The 21,086-nt window shown below is 40.7% G+C and overlaps 1 protein-coding gene and 1 long non-coding RNA gene across 6 annotated transcripts in view; one reads left to right on the top strand and one right to left on the bottom strand.

Moving 5' to 3' along the window:
- Positions 1-2,025, bottom strand: part of CEP135 (centrosomal protein 135) — a 78,360-nt gene extending 76,335 nt beyond the window's left edge. For 2 of the 4 annotated variants that reach the window (XR_007401713.1, XM_025435594.3), the window contains exon 1: positions 1,888-2,025. The gene's annotated coding sequence lies outside the window, so the exon portion shown is untranslated. Of the gene's footprint in view, positions 1-1,502; positions 1,812-1,887 lie in introns of those variants that run through there. The other 2 variants (XM_025435593.3, XM_025435591.3) reach the window with 2 other exon arrangements.
- A 2,218-nt stretch (positions 2,026-4,243) lies between these two features.
- LOC112652313 (uncharacterized) lies at positions 4,244-16,753 on the top strand. Of its 2 annotated transcripts, XR_003131357.3 has the most exons (3): positions 4,417-4,545; positions 14,435-14,503; positions 15,966-16,753. It is a non-coding gene; the product is annotated as an uncharacterized LOC112652313 (long non-coding RNA). The 2 variants fall into 2 exon arrangements; XR_007401712.1 differs by lacking the exons at positions 14,435-14,503; positions 15,966-16,753 and adding an exon at positions 9,058-9,659 and having other exon boundaries at positions 4,244-4,545.
- The last annotated feature ends 4,333 nt before the right edge of the window (positions 16,754-21,086 follow it).

The raw sequence follows: 21,086 nt of genomic DNA, 5'->3' as shown, positions 1-21,086 counted from the left end.
TGTGGCTCAGCGGTTTAGTGTCTGCCTTCAGCCCAGGTCCTGGGATCGAGTCCCTCATTGGGCTCCCTGCAAGGGGCCTGCTTCTCCCTCTGCCTGTGTCTCTGCCTCTCTCATGAATAAATAAATAAAAATCTTAAAAAAAAATTGCTTGTTTAGAACCTCTGCCAGGTAAGTATAGTTCTAGTATTCATATTTCTAAGACAAACACAATATTGCTTTAACATCTCTATTGTTTTTCACAACTTATAAAACATGAATGCATGTGAATACATGCAAAACTGATCCTCACAAGGGAGACATGGTGTACTAGACATCCTTTCTAATCAAATGTGAGGAAAGGCTGCCTCTAGAGAGCAACTTTGCCCAACCACTGGGCCACAAAGAAGGTAAGCATTCAGGTCTCCTGAGTCCTGATCCAGCACCCTGGTTTCTGTACCAAGCTGCAATGGCCTCTTGGCCTTTTGGCTAAGATCAAGCATAGTTATCTGTACCAAGCTGCAGCAACGTGCCATGTCACTTCTAATCTACTCCTTTCAAGAGAGATCTTTCTCTCTCCACACTCTTGGCTAACCTTTCCTTTTAGGGGCGTCCCCATGGACTTTCTAGGTTCCTTTCACAAGAGTGACCGGACTGATGATGCAAGGCGTTTTAGATACACTCCTGGAGACATGGCCCGTACACCTGTCAAGACCTAGCAGGGCCTCCCCACTCAGACATTTCTCCCCTTTGTCTGGTACCAACTTTTGTTTACCGAGAATTAAGACTTCCTCCTTTGGCTGAGACGGTCAATGAAGACGAATCAAAAAAAACCACCCAAACACAGGACGGATGGAAAAGATTAAAATCCATCCCTCTCCCCCGGAAGGACGAAAAGCATCCTCATCAGTGAGCGGCACCTACGTCACCCAAACACTGTGGCTACACTGAAAGTTTTCAGCACAGCATAAAAGGGTAGGTTTGGGGCAGCCCGGGGCGGGACTCAGCGGTTGAGCGCCTGCCTGCAGCCCAGGGCGTGACCCTGGAGACCGGGATCGAGTCCCGCGTCGGGCTCCCTGCATGGAGCCTGCTCCTCCCTCCGCCTGTGTCTGTGCCTCTCTCTCTCTCTGTGTCTCTCATGAATAAGTAAATAAAATAATAATTTTTTTAAAAGGGTAAGTTTGGAGGTTCCCCCCCCCCCCCGCATACGTGTTTAGAACTCCTCACTCGCTTAATACTGAGGGAGGGGGTGACTGAAAGCCAGTACATCTTTTTAAAACATTTTATATATTCGTGACACACACACACACACACACACACACACAGAAGCAGAGACACAGGCAGAGGGAGAAGCAGGCTCCATGCAGGGAGCCCGACGCGGGACTCGATCCGCGGTCCCCAGGTCACGCCCTGGGCCGAAGGCGGCGCTAGGCCGCGGGGCCACCCGGACGGCCCGAAGCCCCCACGTCTCATTCTTACAAGTGTATCCTGTACGCACAGGGGTCGAAAGAAAACAAAACACCAACCTTACCTTAGGCTGCCTCGTGTTCTTCCACGCTGAACTTAAGAGTCGAGGCTGGGAGGGCGGGGTGCGCACCGAGGCGCAGGACAAAGGTCACCCAGCGGCTCCCGCCCTGCGCTTTGCGGCGCCGCGGTTTCACACGCAGGCCTGGCCCCGCGGCGGCAGGCGCCTGAGCTCTTCCGTCAGCCCGTCAGCCGCGGCCGGCGGCAGGCACACGCCGCACCTTCGCCCGCGGGGGGCGGCGCGGGAGGGAGCGGGCGGCTCGCGGGCGTCGCCGCCAAGGCCGGGCCCCACTTCCTCCCGCGGCCGCGCGGCCGCCCTCCCGGCAGCCCCCGGGCCCGGCCCGCGGGGACCTGCCGGAGCCCTCCCGCCGCCACAGCCGCACTCACCCGCAGCTCCCGCCGCCGCTCCTTCCGCCCGCGGCCGCATCGCCCCTCGGGGCTCGCCCCCGCCCCGCGGCTGGTTCCTTCCGCCCCGCACTTCAGCTGCGGCGCTGGGAGAGTTTGAAAATGGCGCGGAGTCGGCGCCGCGGTTGCCCCGGTAACGGGAGCGGCGGGCGCTGCGCGGCGGCGATGGCGGCGCTGGGCCCGAGCGCCCGGAAACGCAACGGCCGGCGGGCGCGCGGCCACGGCGCCCCCTGGCGGCCGGCGCGCCCCGCCCCACCGAGGAGCCCGAGGACGCCCGCAACGCTCCTTCCGTGGGCCCGAGTCGTGGGCCGGCGGCGCAGCGCAGGCTTGAGACGCTGCCCAGGCCTTGGTCCCCGCGACGGATAAGCGTCCCCCGCCAGGTGCACGCCGGCTGACCGCCAGGTGGGCTGACCACGCCAGGTGGGCTGACCACGCCGGGTGCACGCCGGCTGACCACGAAAAGTCCAACCCGAAAGTCACGTTTCTTTGCAACTTTCCCCGACAATCGCCCAATAAAACTGTTGCTGCCACACCCATCTCCCTGTAAAGCTGTGTAGGCACTTAGACTTATTTATTTTAAAGACTTTATGTATTTATTCAGGAGAGACGCAGAGGCAGAGACACAGAGGGAGAAGCAGGCTCCATGCAAGGAGCCCAACGTGGGACTCAATCCTGGGTCTCCAGGGTCACACCCTGGGCCAAACGCAGGCGCTAAACCGCTGAGCCACCCACCCGGGCTACCCGACACTTAGATTTATTATACTCATTCCATCATGAGCATCATATTAAATTTTGATTGCATGAGTTATAGTTTTATTCCATCAAAACATAATTGGAACTCCTGGGTGGCTCAGTGGTTGAGTGCCTTTGGCTCAGGTCGTGATCCCCAGGTCCTGGGATCCCCGCAGGGAGCCTGCTTCTTCCTCTGCCTATGTCTCTGCCTCTCTCTGTATGTCTTATGGATAAATAAATAAATAATCCTTAAGAAAAAAAAAAAAAAAGTAGCACCAACATAGTTGTATGTCTCTCCCTGCCTCCCCCAACTGTGAATTTTTTGAATCAGAGATTATTATATTCAGCTATGTTTCTCTAGCACCTACCACAATTAACATTTTGTGAAGGGAATTAAATTGAAATAAACTGGTTGTAGAGAGCTTGCTCCCCTAAAGAAATCACATAGGTCAAATCCTACAATTCCATGTTTACCCTGAAGATTTCTGGATAATTGGAGAGGAGCTTGATTCCTTTCCGTTCACTACTCTCCCAAATAGGCCCTACAGTCAGAAAAGGCACCTCATTTTTATATGTCATGTAACTTCTCTGTGGGTTGTGAATAACTTTGTGCCCATTCATATACTGCTAACGTTTCCATTGCGTGTACCTGTCTGTTTTCCTACATGTCCTAATGAGTTGTTTTATGGAATTTCTAAGAACAGTGACTTAGGCACCGTAGATGGCTTTCATAGTCTTGTTGTATATATACAACATATACATATATTGTATATGTTCAATATACAATAAACCCATTTTTTTGCTGAAAAACAAACATCTCTTTTGGAAATAGGGAGGCATAAATAAGTTAATAATATAGCTATTTTGCTGTGCAACAGCCATTCCAGTCCAGAAGACTCCTTCCTTGGCATCCCTTTGCCCCCCAAACACAGTACTTTGAAATATAAAAATCAAAATCAAAGAAATTAAAAAAGGTGAGTGAAACACTGATGTTACGGGCTGTTTTGCTCCAGGGGACATGAAAGACCAGAGTCAGTCTCACTGCTGGACTCCAGGGCCTCAGGTCAAGGTCACTGCACACATATACATATCTCTTAGAGGGCTCCCATTTAGCCCACCACACTCCCTTTATTCCTAACATTTAGTGTGGGTGCTCAGGAGAACAGAACGATCATGCGTATGTGATGGAATCACTGTAAAAGCCCTGAACGACAGGATCCAGATTTCCAGATTGGTGAACACATTATGCATCAAAGTGTTGGGAAGATGGCATGTCTGGAAGGCTTTGGAAGTTCCATGCCCCTTCCCCCTTCCTTGCCCTGTGCATCTCTTCTACTTGGCTGTTCCTGAGTTATATCCTTTATAATAAGCTGGTAGTAGTAAGTAAAGTGTCTTTCTGAGTTCTGTAAATCATTCTAAAAATCATCTAACCCGAGAGAGGTCATGGTCCATCAGAAGTACAGGAGGCCAGGGACTTGTGAATTGCATCTGAAGTAGGAACAGTCTTATAGAGTCTTTTTTCTTTTTTTTAAGATTTGTTTATTTAAAAAAAAAAAAAAGATTTGTTTATTTATTTCAGAGAGTGCACAGGTGGGGGAGGGGCAGAGGAAGAGCATCTTCAAGTCCCCATCCCCCACTTGATCCCAGGACCCATGAGATCTTTACCTGAGTAGAAACCAAGAGTCAGTCGCCCAACCAACTGAACCATGTAGGCACCCATTCTTGTACAGTCTTAACTTGTGGAATCTGCAGTAACTCTGGGTGGTTAGAGTCAGAACTCAGTTGAATTCTGGAACACTTGGAAAAGTGGCTTTGGAAAAGATACTGTATTTGGTGTCAGGAGGCAAAAAACCTTTCATCTGATGTCAAAAGTGTTGTGAATAAAAATAACTCACAGGAAACAACTAGGTATGTACAGATAATGTTTAGGAGAAACTTAACAGAGATAAATTGAGGTGTCTTCAGGTTTCTTCTCTGTATTTTCAAAACATATTCAGTATATCTGGATATCATTAACTCTTCCGTGACTATAGATTATCCCATTTATCTGTGAGTATTGATTATCCCATTTCCCCTGTTACACTATGAGCTCCTTATACTACACAGATCTTTGTCCTCAAAACCAAGCAGAGTGACTGGCCCTTAATAAAAGATCAGGAAGTGTGAATTGAATTGAACAGAACTGAATGAAGTGGATCTTCTGACACCGAGTCCAATATAACACAGTTGCCTCCCTTCAGTGCCTGGCCCAGAGATAGGACTAAAATGTCAGCATGAATTCACGTCCTTTTATTTAAGCAGCAGGGACTCAGTTTCCCTATTACCACAGGTGTGTGGTTTGGCTGGCAACCTGATTTTTACTGGCAGATAAGGATAATGGTTACAGTAGTTCCCGTCTGTCTGGAGCCTTGCAGTGGAGCCTTTGAAGTGACTTGGCTACAAAAAATACTCAAGCTTTGTAAGTAATCAGATGTTATGAGAAGCTATTCTTTAGCAGCAGAGACACTAGAAAATTATTTCCAAGAAAGTGTCCTTTTAAAAGCACAATGCTAAATCATTTTAATGACATAGCAGTTTCTTTTGTGCATCCTCAAAGACATCAGAACTTTTCATTGCATAATGCTACTGCAAGGGATTATGCCCTTTAATCAGCATTTGGAGTCAGTAAGAATAGAGATAAGATAGGGGCTCTGTATGAATGAAAAGACTGAAAAAAGAAAAAGAAAAGACTGATAAATACTAATATATATTTTTAAAAACTTTTTTTTTGCACATGAAAATTTCTATGGTCAGAAGACAAAGGATAGCTGGGAAAAATACAACTATTATCATAGACCTAATATATAAAAAACTCCTGTAACTCAGCAGTATAATGACTAGCATATATTAGAACATAGTAAGAAAATAATTTTGTTTTTAAAAGATTATTTATTTATTTATTCATAGTGACAAAGCTAGAGAGAGAGAGGCAAAGACACAGGCAGAGGGAGAAGCAGGCTCCATGCAAGGAGCCTGACGTGGGACTCGATCCCGGGTCTCCAAGATCACACCCTGGGCTGCAGGTGGTGCTAAACCGCTGCGCCACCAGGGCTGCCCAAGAAAATAATTTTAAAATGAGCAAAGGTATGAATATGTAATTCATCCCATGGCTCTTTACCAGCATAAACAGGGACTCAAACTCACTGAAAATAAGAGGCATGTAAATGAAAACTAATGGAGGTGTGAAGGATGAGGAGGTAGTCAAGTAAAAGGTAGAAAAAGACAATAAGCAAAGATTTGAATAAATTAATATTAGTCATTATGTATTGAGTATATGTTAGGTTATATTCTAAGTGCTGTGCATGCTTTATAGCATTTGATCACCATAATAACCCTATGAAATAGGAGGTTTTGATATCTCCATTATACTGATGAGATCAATTTGCCAAGAGTCACAAAGTAAGTGATAAGAGTGTTGGCTTCAAGTCTGGAAGTTAAAATAATTCTATCAAGGGAAGGAACTCCATAGGACGATGGTCAAAAAAGAGGATATTCAGATGATGATCAATTAAACTTTTGGAGGAATAGAGTTGCCAGGGTCCCGAAAGATTAATTAGACCAGCCTCCCACATAAACCCAGATTTCTGTGCAATCTCTCTAACAGATGGCCACCCCAGCTACCCTGTAGCTACTTCCAACAACAAGAGAACTCACTGCTTTTCAAAGCAGCTCATTGCATTGCTAAAAGTTTTGTTGGAAAAATTCTTTATATGAAGCCAAAATCTGTTTTTCCTTGAGCATGAGCAATTTTTTCTGAGCAATTAAAAGAAAGTGAATCTTCTCCCTTATATATATAATGACCCTTCAGAATGCCCCAGATCCTTCAACCTTTGCTCACCTGACATGGTCTCCAAACCTATAACTTAACTAATGTCTGGAGTAGAAACACTCTAGTTTCTCTGTTTTCTTATCAAATTTATACCCAGAAATTATTGTATCAGATTAGGGCCGAGGACTGGGATATATTTGTTTCTGTTGATATATCTAGCATAGCACATTCAATGTGTATCAACACAATCTAGTATCACATTAGCCTTTTTATAACTGAGTCACATATTCACCAGTAAAGAACCATACACAAGCTTCTTTCTATGATTGATTCAATATTTAATACCTATATTTACTTATATTATCTTGAAGGCAAATATGAGTCTTTGGAGCAGAGATCAAAATTATTATTACTTACATCAATAACTATGGGTTCCCTTACCCCTCTCCCCCCAGAGAGATAAGATGAAAGCCAGATGTTACCCAATATGTCTGGGTTCTACACTGCGGGAGAGTAAGCATCTCTAAATTAAGGATTTGAGAGTTTTTTTTTTTTTAAGATTTTATTTATTTATTCATGTGAGAGGCAGAGACACAGGCAGAGGGAGAAGCAGACCCCATGCAGGGAGCCCAATGTGAGACTCGATCCCGGGACTCCAGGATCACGCCTGGGCAGAAGGCAGGCGCTAAACCACTGAGCCACCCAGGGATCCCCCAAGATTTGAGAGTTTATATATGACAGGGACAGCTCTCACCCTTCCCCTCCGAGAAAGGGAGAGAAATGTTTGCTGCCTGTGGTATACTCATTCTCCTTGGAAAGGAAAGGGAAAGGTCCTGGGTTCTTACCTTTGGGAATGTAAATATGTTTGACCTTTGAACCACATGGAGAGTTGCGGTGTGCATCCCCTGCACAGTTGAAAATCCACATATAATTTTTGACTGCCTTAATACTAGTAGCCTACCGTTGACAAGAAGCCTTACTGATAACATAAAATCTATTAACACATATTTTGCATGTTATATGTATTATATATTGTATTCTTACAACAAAATTAGCTAGAGAAAATATTAAGAAAATTGTAAGAGAAAATACATTTACAGTGCATTTACAGTACAGTATTGAATAAATATCTGCATGTAAGTCAACCTGCATAGTTCAAATCCATATTGTCCAAGGATGAACTGTGAATGTCTCCAGGAGAGAAGACAAGCCTCTCCTGGTCTATACCTCCTAGATGTCCCCTTGATTTCAGGTTGTGCCCCACTTTGAAAGGTAAATACATATGTCTAGGAGGTAAATCTCTCCATTCTCTCACTATATTTTAACTTCATAGCCATAGGCATATTTTAACTTCTAAGGCTTGCTCTTTAATCCAGGTTCTTGGTGAAACTTGCTCAGGAGTCCTAACTCTGCAGAAACATGAAAGTACCTACTTGCTGACTTGGCTGCATTTGCATCTTTTCCCTAGGCTCACACTGGCTCTCTCATCCTCTCTCAGAACTTACACAAGTTCTAGAGATTCAGCCTGTGTCTTGGTCGACATGTATTTGGCTATAAGTACCAGAATGCCTGACTAATAATTGGTTAAGTAATCAAAGCATTTCGTGGTCTCACTTGACAAGATACCTGACAGTAGCAGGTTCTAGTTTGGTGTGCAGTTCAGCGATGCCATCAAGGATCTGATCACTTCTCATCCAACCACATTCTCTCTTCTCAGTGGATGGCTTTTAGCCTCAGGCCTTTTGCCTCATTGTGGAATGGCTGCCACAACTAAGAAAGAGGTCTGCAAGCAAAACACCCAAATACAAGAAGTGAGAGGAGAGGAGTAGGATTGCATGATGTGGAAAAAAAAAAAAAAAAAAGAGATTTTTGCCTCAAAGGCCTCTTTCTCATCAGGGAGAAAAATGTCGCCCAGAGTCCGCTAATAGAGTTCCCCTGGTTGGCCAGAACCGGGTTCCATGTCCATCTCAAGAGTAAAGAAGGCCTGAATCAGTTATGATTCATTCCCAAACCAAATTAGTGTTTTATTAGTGGTGTAACGGATTGTTAAAAGTGATCCAGGAATTTTTGGAGAGCTTATGTCTTCATCTCAAATCAAGAGAGATTTCATCCTGCCAGTGAAAGCTTTTCTGACCACAAGGGAGATGTGATCCTGGCATTAGTAGCTGCTTCTAGAAGCTTTGCCTACAGTGTCTTCCTTTAGCCTTTCCAAACAATTTTTGTCAGCCTCCTATAACCTGGTTGTAAGGCCCCTTCTGTTTAAATAACCTAAAGGGATGTCTGTGGTCTAGTAACTAAACCTTAACAGGAAAGGGGCCTGTCTAGAAATGTCTACAGGAAGGAAAGTTGCAGATAGTCCCAGTAGCAGGGCAGAGGAGGAGTTTGTTAAAGTTTTGTTTACATCTGGGAACTAGATATTTTAATTACCAACCATGGAATTATTCTACTTCAGAGACACCAAAAAAGTCATGGGTTATACTGGAGTTATTTCTAGGGGCGAGAGGAAGAGCTGCATGTGAGGAAATAAAATTTATGCTTTGAGCCATTCTGAGCCAACCATATGTACCATCTAAACTTCGAACATATACTTTGGCTTCTTTTTCCTTTCTCAGGGTTAGGGAAAACCATCTGAAGAGGAAGATTCTGATACACAGACCCTGCCTCACCTCGTTCTTCCTAACTCCTTGAAATTGGATGTTAACAAACAGAAGTTTCAGACATATCCTCTACAGAGACTTAAAGGCCTCTGAAAGATGGTGCAGATGTATAAAAATGTTCAAGAAGAGTTGGAGAAATCGATGGATGCCAAATACGTAGTGGGATATTATAAGAAGCTGGTGGTATTTCAAGAAATACCCTTAATTTTCCAGTTGATGCAATGTGAAGTCAAAATCAGTCATGCTCCCCACGCTAGCACTCAGTGCATGAGGTTTCACTAGAAAGACCAAATCAGGGGCTGGATGCTCTATGAGTCTGATCCAATACAGCAATTAGTTTTGCTGTGTAGAGCTCCCATTGCACCCTATGCTTTTTTTCATAGCATTTAATATTCTGTATTGTAATTCATTTTTAAATTTATTTAGCAGGATTGTGAACTTAACTCACACCTCATCTCCAAAATACAGAGAAGTTGTAGTCCCTTTGTTAATGAATCCAGCCTTCTTCCTCCATCCTCACCTGCTGATGAGGAATAAAAACAATGAGCATTTATATCCTTCCTGATTTAAATTTAATCTGATCCAATAATTTAAACACTCCCTTTAAAAGGTGATATTAGTCTGTTTTAGAGAATAAGTTTAGTTTGTTAGATTTCTCACCCTTTAAGTTCCAAGATGCTAACTGCATCTATGCTTATGGGGAGATGTGGAGTTGCCTGACCTTGTGGCTGAGGGGAAGACTGTGGTCCTTGGGAACCTCTTCTACTCTTGTCCACTTGGTTGCTCTTTGCATTGTATAGGTGACTCTAAAGTTAAATCTCATGACTTTTCTCTGCCTGGCTGTACTGGCCCTACTTGGGTTGACATGAGGCAACCTGCAATGAGGTCTTGTCTCAGAGTCTCAGACAGGGAAAGAGGGAGAAGGATCTCTTTTTGCCCTTGATGCCTGCCCCAGTTCCATACTACATACTCGGGACAGGTGTCTGACTGCTGTGTTTCTGTCTTACTCTCTTCATCCCAGAATTCTGGGGCTGAAGAGGAATGGCTTCATCCTCACTTCCTTGGTAACACACTCTCCTTCTACCACAGGGTAGTTAGAGCTCCTCAACTGGGTGTCTTCTCAAGGAAAGAAATGTAATCTGAACCAAGTCATTCAGACCTGGTTTCTAATGGATGTGGAATGAAGCTTAATAAAAGATTTTAGGCAATCCCTCCCGATTCAATAACCTATCTTTTGAGGCTATTGTTCAGCTGCACAATCTTATTTGAAGGTCAAAAGCTGAATATTAATTTGATCTTTCTCTTCGTATTATGTAAATTGTTTAAAAGAGTGCCTAGCACCCAGTAAGCAATCAGTGTTCTCATTCTATAACAAATCTCTTAAAATCCTTCTGAGATTGGTTGGTATCTTGTGTAAACCAGGAAAAATATGTGCTAGGAAAAGCAAAAGAGAAAAATCATGCTGATAATTTCTATGATATTTACCTTATTAACTAACATATACATTTTACCATATTTAAAATTATCAACCAGTATATGCTTATAGAGGAATTCAAACAATATAGTTGTGAAAAGTTCCCAACAAACTTCTAATATTTTCCTTGACCTGGCCCTTGTTTTACTCTTTTCCCTAAAGATCATGACTGTAAGCTGTCTGGTTGAATCTTTTTTACATTTTCCGTATTACACTATGGGCATTTTGAGCTTGTCTCTATAACACCAGACATCACCAGTAAATGCTTGATGAATGAATAAATAATTGAATAATGAATTATCAATAATATAGATTACATAAAATATCTTTAAGAAAAAATTTACTGTTACATAAATTTGTAAAGATGCTTAGTCATTTTTTTGAGCTTTCTTGATAGGATTACGTCTAATTAAAATAGAACATAGCTTAATTTACTTACAGTGTTCTTTTAAATGCATCCTCATGCTTATTTTACTGAATAATGAAGATTGGATGATGACAAGACATTTTATCAAGGCTTTTGTGCTTTTATGTGAATATTTGATACCATAGCAATAATGTCCAAAGCTTTCATGCTTATTTTATTTTTGATGTGTCCTAGAGTATAGCCAATACAGCCTCTGCTATCTAATGTGTTAAGGTAAAATGGAATGTGCTGGTGATTAATCTATTGGAGTCATTGGTGTTTTAAAAGGCAGTGATATGATTCTTAAATTAAAAAAGAAATAATTTTGGCAGTCTGATTAAAATAGGGAAGAGACATAGCAATCTGATGAACAGATTATTTGTGCATGAATAAGAAACAAGACACAGTTTATGCTTTATTTCCAGAAATGATAATGGGGTTCTTCCCCAGGTCATTTTGGAGGATTCCAAACCAATTTCTTGGAAGACCAGTTGAGGATAGAAGCCCTTCTTCCCTGCTGTGTCCCACATGGGTAGATGGCAGACATCTATGTCCTTGCATTGTCATGGAAGCACATGTGAAGATAGATGGACCTGGGATGGAATTGTTTCATCATTTCTTAGCAGCATGGCCTTAGGAAAACTGTTTGACCTCACTAAGTGAGCTTGTTATAAGAATTAAACTAACACATTCCAACCGTAGTGTTTCACACAGTGTGCTCAAAGTTAACTACAAACTACTGGCCATCTAGAAAATAGGGCTCTCTTTCTAACCAAGATGTGTTTGGGTTGCCACTGCAAGGAGCAAACTTCCACTTTCTGCATCCACATCTATAGTTATATGAACCCGTACCTGTCTCCTCCCCATCTCAGAGTAGGAAGGCTATGTGGTAGCAGCGGTGGAAGCCGTGGATTGCTGCTGTAGTGATGTGATCTTGAAGCTGAAAGTCATTGGTGGCCCTCTGACTTCTGGCCCCCTGAACCTTCCATTGTTTATAAGCACATAATTTCATGAATTAAATTCCTTTCTTTTTTTTTTTTTTTTAAATTCCTTTCTTTTTGAAATACCTGGAATGTATTTTTATTTCCTGCACTGAATTCTGATGGGTATACAAACTCAAGATCACTTTAATAAAGTCCCAGCTTTGAACCAGCTGGGTTCCTATCTGGGACATTATTCTTCCTTTCTTCATAATCAAGCTTCTGCAAAGAGTAGTCCTTCTATATTGTAAACCTGTCCTTTATCTCCTATTTGTACTCAATTCTACCACAATCAGGCTTCCTCTCTGCTACTAAAGTACTGAAATGCTTTGACCAAGGTCAGCAATGACCTACCAAATGCCAAATTGAGTAGATTTTTTTTCAGTCCTTGTCTTATTAACCATCATTAGACACTACCCTATTGGACACAGTTGATCATAACTTTCTTTCTGAAAATTGTTCCTCTCTTGATTCTTGTGACACACATCTCTTGACCTTCCCTCACCACTTTGGTCAGCTTCTATTGTGAGCTCCTTTTCTTTCCTAATCCCATTAAATGTTGGTGTTTCCTAGGGTTCTGGCCTCAGGACTCTTCCCTTTTTGCTCACTACACTGGGGTTCTGTGAATTCAGCTATTATTCCCATGGTAATGACTCAAATCTCCACCTCTCCTCTGTGTATAATCCCTGCATGTTCTGGGCACTGTAGACAACCCCCTCTCCCTCTGCCTCCAGACACACTGAATTTTGAAAACACCTTGCCTGAGGCTTTCATTCTCCCATGACTTTATTATATGGCTTCCCCTCATCATTGTTATATTTTTCTTCTATTTAATTTTCCTGAAATATAAACACATTTGCTTGTTAGACAATGGTTTCTTAGATACAACACCAAAAACACAAGTAACAAAAGAAAAAAAAAGATGAATTAAATTGTATTAAAAGAAGATATTTTGTGTTATGAACAACATCACCAATGAAGTGAAAAAACAACCTGAAGAATGGGAGAAAAATTTTGCATATAATATATCTGATATGGGACTTACATTCAAGATTTGTAAAGAACCGTTATGACTTAAAAAGATAAACTAAACTAAAAATAGGCAAAAGTTTGGGATAGATATTTCTCTAAGAAGATATACAAATGGCCAGTAAGTACCTCAAAAAGATGCTCAACATCATTATTTATCAGGAATGGACAAACATCCATATGGACATATAATGAAATACAACCTCATATTCACCAGGATGGGTATAATCCAAAAGACAGATAATAAATGTTGACAGGGACATGAAAAAATTGGAACCTCATACATTGCTGGTGGGAATGTAAAACAGTTTAGTTGCTTTGGAAAACAGTTTGATAGTTCCTCAAAAGGTTACACATAGAGTATGAATCAAAATTACACTAGTGGGTATAAAAACACTAATTCAAAGGGATACATGCACTGCTATGTTTATAGCAGCATTATCTATGGAAGCAGCCCAAGTATCTACTGATAGAAGAATGGATAAAGAAAATGTGTTATATAAGTACAATGGGATATTTTTCAGCCATAAAAAAGAAAAAATCTTGCCATTTGCAATGACATGGATAGAGCTACAGAGTATAATGCTAAGCGAAATAACTCAGTCAGAGAAAGACATAAACCATATGATTTCACTTATATGTGGAATTTAAGAAACAATTCAAACAAGCAAAGGGAAAATAATAAAAGAGAGGCAAATCAAGAAACAGACTCTAAGTTGTAGATGACAAACTGATGGTTACCAGAGGGGAGACAGGCAAAGACCCTCCTCTCAGTGGGGAATGTGGGTGGGAGATAGAAAATAAATGAATAAACAAGTAAGTGAATAGTTTAACTTCAGGTTTTACAGGTAACTAAGAAAATGAGATGGGGTAATGTGACAGGGAATAATGGGCAGAGGAGAGCTGGCCGGGAAGGCCTGTCTGAGGAGTGGCATATGAGCTGAAACCTGAATGTCAAGGAAGCAGGCTTATAAAGATCTGGGGTTGGAGTGTTTTAGGGAAAAGAAAAGTTTAGTTTAAGCGGCTCATGGAACAGTAAAAAAAGTGTGACTAGAGTACAGGAAATGAGAGAGAGAGAGAGGAAGGAGACGAGTTCAGAGGGGTAGCTGGGAATCCAGACTACACAGGGCCTTATAGACCATTCAAGGAGTTTGAATTTTACTGAGAGCACAGGAGCTGTTGAAAAGTGTAGCAGATTGAATTCTCCAAAGACAGCTGCCCCGGTATAAATCTCATTCACACATTCCTCTTATAAAGTGACTGCAACTCTCCCATTGCGAGGTGGGGTTTATGTCACCTCAACTTGAGTCTAGCATGGGGTTTACCACTTTTCTGACCAATAGAGTATGATAGGAGTGAAAGCATGTAGGTTGTAAAAAATAGTTTTACTCTGTCTCTTTGTCTCTCTCTCTCTCTCTCTGGACATTTTCCCTTGGAACCTAGCTACCATACTGTGATGAAATGCAAACTCGTTTTCACAGAGAGATCACCTGGAAGGGTTCCTGTGGACAGGTACTGAGGTTCCCAGCCAATAGCACCAGCCACCCAGTCAAATGAGAGGGCGAGTCCTCAAATGATTCCAGCTCCAACCTCTGAGTGCAGCAGCTAAACTTCCAAACATCATGGAGCAGAGACAAGTCATCTCTGCTGTGCTCTGTCTGAATTCCTCACAGAATTCACGAGCATAAAAAAGTGTTTTTTCCCCAACAGTCAGGTTGTTACATAGCTATCGCAACTGGGATAAAAGGTACAAGTGAGGAAATCTGTGTGATTTGTTCACGTTTTAAAATGTAATTTAGGTTTCTGTGAGTAGAATGAATTATACAGAGTAGAAGCAAAAAAACTTATGAAGAAAGACTCCCTAAATGTATCCCAGCTAGAATCAGTTACTTCGTCTCCACCTACTTCTAGCATGTCACCTATGCATGTATTTTATTCATTGGCCTACATCTCCCTCAAGGACCTGAAAGTTTAGTAGTTTTTCTCTTTAGGAAAGCTAAAGTAATTTTTGTTGGAAAATCCTGAAATATTTCCTAATGGAAAGAAATATTAAAATAGTTGCCTTCTTAGTCTTGTTTGGAGTATAGAAGGAACATAGGCTTTACAAAGCAGGGAGAACATCAAATTAATAAAAAATCAACTTCTTAATCTTCTAGATTGTTTGAATTAAGATATTTTACTTCCTGTGCCTCTCTATGGCTGATGGTGACAATAATGCTTATCTCACAGGTTACTAAAGGTTGATGAAACAACATTAGCAAGTTATTGAGACTTTTAATAGTGGATAATGGCTTACCAGTCAAAGACCTTGTGAAACTCCCTCTAGCCTGAAATAATATGTGCATGTGTGGAGCGAAGTAGGGTGGGTAGTGGGAAAAAGGAACGGATCCTTTTTATGTGTTGTCATTTTCTTGGACCAATTATGTTGCTCTATTTCATCCATTCACTCAGGAGAGCTGAGTTTGATTTCTCAACCATTGCCAAGAAATACATGATTGATTCATTTCTTCTTAAAATCGAGTGCTTATCAGCATTGTGCTAAACATTTTACAAATGTTATTTGATTTAATCCTTACAATGAACTTGTGAGAGGAGTACTACTATTTCCATTTTACAAATAAAGCATACTGAGGCAAGAAGAGGCTAACTCACTCGAACACGATCATATAACCAAACAGAGCCAGGATTTGAGCCCAATTCTCTCAGGCTTCAGGATCTGAGCCCTTAGTTCAATGCTATACTATCATTGATCTTCATGGATGTTGTCCAACGGGTAGGTGGCAGTAACTCAATGACATCTGTCCCATTTCCTTTACAAAATCTTCCTTGCCTGGACTTTATCAGACTATAGATGTATCTAGCTCCTCTGAATTATTACAACACTTACTGTCTGTATCATTCACTTGGCATCTGTCACTTATTGTCTTATACAGTGTTTTTGATTTTGTGTATATATGTGTTTTATCTGCTTCAGCTGGGGATCTTTGATTGCAAGCTATAGAAACTAACAGGAGTGCTCCCTACCATGTCCTGCCCTCAATACGGGAAGAATATTGGCTGATTCGCAGAATCAAAGGAAAACAGAACCACCTTAACCTTGGGAGAAAGAAAAACCAGAACTCTGGGGATTTTTAGAAATGTTTATATATGGCCTCTTTGATATGACAATTGGAACATTTAACTCCAAGGGCCTTCCTTCTACCCAGGTGTCATTCTCAAGATTCAGATTCCTGGCAGAGACAGAATCTGGTTGAACCAAGTACAGTCATCTGCGTAATCCTTCTAGAGCACAGCGACTGTGATGGATAGTGACCAAGATCCAGATGATTCTACCGTAATATGGAATGAGCAATAGTTGAATTTGTTTCTAAAGTATCTTGTTAAATTGTTTACCCCCTGATGAAGAGTAATAGGATTTTTCAAGCAGAGGGATCTGGAGAAGAAGCAGAGAAATGACCATTCTTATTAGGATGGAGAGGCACATCATTTCAGTCTTCATTAGTAACTGAGTATTGATTATACTCTCATTAACTGTCCCCCCCCTTCTATTTACAGACCTGTTCACTGTGATGAATTTTATGGTTTGGTCAATCTTACATCAGACTATACCTACCTCCTGAATAAACAAATATGGAAATGAATTATTATGAACACAAGTTGGAAGTAGTACATTCATAGCTATAGTTAATTCAAAGTAAATTTGGTTTATAAAATTCCAAGTTATAATAAGTAAATTTTAATACATACCACTTAAAGATTTTTTCAAATTAAATTTCATGACCTACAAACTTTCTTATGAAATCACATAATGTTTTGGATTAAATGTTGTATTATTCCACTTAGAAATCCTTTTAGAAAGTTCTCTTTCTCTAAGTGCTATAATATCGACTGGTCAGTGTTGAGCTCAAAGTAGTTGCAGAGAATCAATATTGGCTTAGTTACAACTTGGCAAAGCCTGGGAGGTAACCGAATTAGAGCTATTGGACTAGAAAAACCATTCAAAGATAAAAGCCTTTAAAAAAATTATGGCAAATGCAAGACATGTTAAATTCTAACAAAATAATGTAAAATTTCTTCCACAAGAACTCTCAAGCCTTTTTGCACATATTGTTATTAAAAATCATCTGCAAAAGACAAAAGGATCATGATTGTGCTCAAGACCCCCAAATGTTAAATCACTTGCCTAGAGTCACACAGTAATTAGTGTGAAAGTTTGGGCAAGAATTTTTTCATCCTATGTTTGAGCTCTTATGCAATGAATGTTGAATAGAAAACTCTAATGATTAATAGTAACATACAGATGACCATTAAAGAAATTAAACCCAATCCCCCCAAATTGCAGATAATTGCACCTATACTTTCTACTCTTCTCTATATGTTATTTTTACATTTTTGCTATTCATGCACACATATCATTCTGTGATCTACATTTTTCTTTGATTCCTCAGTATAATCTTCCTATCTTTCTCCTCATTTTGGACACAAGAAACCAACCTAATACCTCTCACTTCAGAATGCTCATGTGGACATTTGCATATTAATCCAGTAAGACTTAGTTCATCCTCCCTTCCCAGACAAAGGCACATCTTCTGTTCTCTACTTAGCCCTAAAGTACTAAGTGGGCACATGACTTGAAAATTAATGTGCCAGTTCATCTAGTGCAAAAAGAATAACTTAATACTCCTCTTGGTTAGTAAAATCAAGGTTACAGAAACATTCATGAAATGAAATACTGGTCTTCTAATTGGCAATAGAATGTCTGCTACCACATTTCATCTTCTCATTTTAATTGCAAATGAATAGAGCCAGACTACTGATGTTTGAATATGTTTTTCTTTGCATATAGTGCTTCCAGAAAACAAACAAATCACTATTCTGTTATAAATCGCATACTCAGAGAGGTATGTGAAAATTCTAAAGTATAAATTGTGAATAGCAGGATGTTGAATTAGGATTACTGTACCTGGGAAAGTTCTGAGGTAGTATTTAATGATCAAATGCATTACTGAATATCATTTGGAATGGGTATGCTTTTCTTTTTTTAACTTAATGAAAAAGAGGAAACTTCTGGTACAGAGCATGCATGTAACAGCAATGGCTATCATTGATTGAGTGTAGTGCCAGGCACTGCGCTAAGTGCTTTCCGCATATTATTTTATTTAATTCTCATGAAGAAATGATAGAGTAGGCACCATTATTTTTATAGAAGAGGGAACAAACCTTAGAGAGATATGAAACTAGTAACAGGTAAATAGGGCTGGGACTTAAACTTTATGGGGCTGTCTGATTGCAAAGCTCATGCCCTTAACTGTTATGCATCTTATTTTGACAAATGAATGCATTTTATGAATGAAAGAATGAATAACGGTTATATTATAAGTAGGAATAGAAAGGTAATTAAATGCAAGTCACAGAATAACTGTGGCGTAACCAAGGAAGACATTGAATCATTTCACGTAACAAGAAAGTTGGGGAGATTTGGAGTTAAGCAGACTCTTGCTTTTTTTTTTCTTAGGATTTTATTTTATTTTTTAAAAAAGATTTTATTTATTTATTCATGAGAGACACACAGAAAGCCAGAGACACAGGCAGAGGGAGAAGCAGGCTCCATGCAGAAAGCCCGATGTGGGACTCGATCCCGGGTCTCCGGGATCATGCCCTGGGCTGAAGGTAAGTGCTAAACCACTGAGCCACCAGGCTGCCCTAGGGTTTTATTTATTTACTTATTTGCAAGAGAGAGAGACAGAGACAGAGAGACAGAGACAGAGAAAGAGAGTGAGGAGCAGTAGGGGCAGAGGGAGAGCAACAAATAGACTCCATGCCAAGCACAGAGCCCTATGCGGAGCTCGATCCCATGACCCTGAGATCATGACTTGAGCCCAAACCAACAGAGGCTCAACTGACTAAGCTACTGAGGCACCCCCAGATTCTTGCTTTTTGTGCTCTGTCATCTGAGTGTGTCAGCCATGCCTCTTCATGACTGTAGCTCTAATGATCTCATATCATGTCTTAGTATGTAAGACAGAAGAAGATGTAAAAGGAAAAATCCTGTATATCTTATACATTGCTTATCAAGGTAAAAATCTTTTAAAGGACTTCTTAGCAGATTTTCTCTTCTACTTCAGTGACCAGAACTGGGCATAACCTCTAAACCAAACATAGGCAAAGGAGAACAGGATTGTCATGGCTACCTTGGACCAGTGCAATGCTGGCTGCCCATTATAATCATCCAGGGGATTTGTAAAAAACCTAGGCCCCACCTTTGGAAATTCTTACTTATTTGTCTGGCATGGGGTATCAGTTTTAAACATTTCCCCAGTGATTTTAATAAAAAGCAAGTTGGGATCCAATGGTTTATGCCAATCTTGATTTTTTGCCTTTGTTTGGTATGTTCCTACCCTGTAAAAAGTAGAGCTCTGTTAGCAAGGACAAGTAGGAAGACCCCACAGCCCACAGTGGCTATCTGAGAAATTTACAGAAGTAGGTCTAGAAAACTCTCCTCCTGAAGAGAGCTTATGTGAATTCTATAGAAGGTATCGTTCATTTAGGTTGTTAAAAAATAAACCACAGGCCCCCAGATGGTGTCACAAACCAGCAAACCAAGACAGTATCTAAATTCAGTTTTAACACCCTTTATCCCCTTGTACCAGGGATATAAACTAACCAGCCAGGAATTTTCTGGTCAGCACTAAAAAGGAATCCATCATGTGGACCCTCTTTGGCCCCCAAAGGGAGATGAGGTAATCCACCTACTAAAACTCTTTTGTCCTCAAATGAAGGTAACTTCACATGAAATAATCCTTTTTTTTTCCCCATTTGTGACCTCCTTGACTTGCCTTTAAAAACCTTTCCCTTTCTGTAGCCCTTTAGAGCTCCCCCCACCACTTCTTAGATAGGATGCTGTATGATTCATGAATGATTTAATAAAGCTAATTAGATCTCTAAATTTACTTGATTTGATTTTGTTTAACAGGTCCTCCATGAATTAAATTCAACTTATCAAGCATTTGTTAAATTTATACTACTATATTTGCAAGACCCTATGTATTTAAAGTAAAAGCTGAGTAAAGCACAATTTTTCTATGTCTTGTGAGTCAATTTCCTTATAATTCCTTCACTCAGTATCTCAAATGGGTATTAATCTTCAACATCTAGTTAGTGAGCACTTAGGGCAAGGCGGTGTATTTGGCATTGAGTTCACTCACTGAACAAAGCAGGCAGTCTCTGCCCTAGTGGGACTGACATTTGAGAGTATGGTTGTGCTCTTTATATTGAAGAGAATAGTAAAGAAATATGAGTGACAGTTTCCTCCCTCCATGAATTAACAATTCAGGCTTTACCTATTCACTTTTTACTTTTTTTTTTTTTTTTTTTTACTTTTTACTTTTTAAGCTCTGTGTTTCTTAAGTACTTATATGTGGTAGATGGATACTTGTAAACAAAACGGTCTTGATCCTCGTCATAAAACTTGACTAAGCAGGGGAAACAAGATAGAAGAAGTAAAAAGACAGATAGATTTTAAATTACAGTAAATGCCATGAAGAAAAGAATAGGTTCTTCTCAGAGAATTACAGGGCAGTAATTTAAATTAAAGAAGATCAGGAAAGAAAAAAAAAAAAAGAAGATCAGGAAAGACTTTAAATAGAGGCAAGTATAAAATTCCAATTAGGGCACATCACTTCACTTTCTTAATTTCTTCTCCACTACTCTTTCCTCTAGCCAACTGGGCAACTATTTAACTTCTAGAAAGACCCACCATCTTGCATAGACAAGTTAAATTAATTGAGATGCTGATCTCAGAGAAGCTACTTTCTTAAGGTTGTTGGACAAGCAATTTGCTCATAGATGTATGGTTGCTTTGTCTTGCTTGCTGTATTTGTCATTGCCTTGAAGTAACTGCTTTCCCCATCTTTCTCATATTTTCTTTTTAAAAAGATTTTCGTTTATTTATTCATGAGAGACACAAGAGAGAGGCAGACACATAGGCAGAGAGAGAAGCAGGCTCCATGCAGGGAGCCTGACGTGGGACTTGATCCTGGGACTCTAGGACCATGCCTTGGGCCGAAGGCAGGCGCTCAACCACTGAGCCACCCAA

This window comes from Canis lupus, chromosome 13 (genome assembly GCF_003254725.2).
Source record: "Canis lupus dingo isolate Sandy chromosome 13, ASM325472v2, whole genome shotgun sequence".
Lineage (NCBI taxonomy): Eukaryota > Metazoa > Chordata > Mammalia > Carnivora > Canidae > Canis > Canis lupus.
This window is presented reverse-complemented; position numbering and strand designations above follow the sequence as displayed.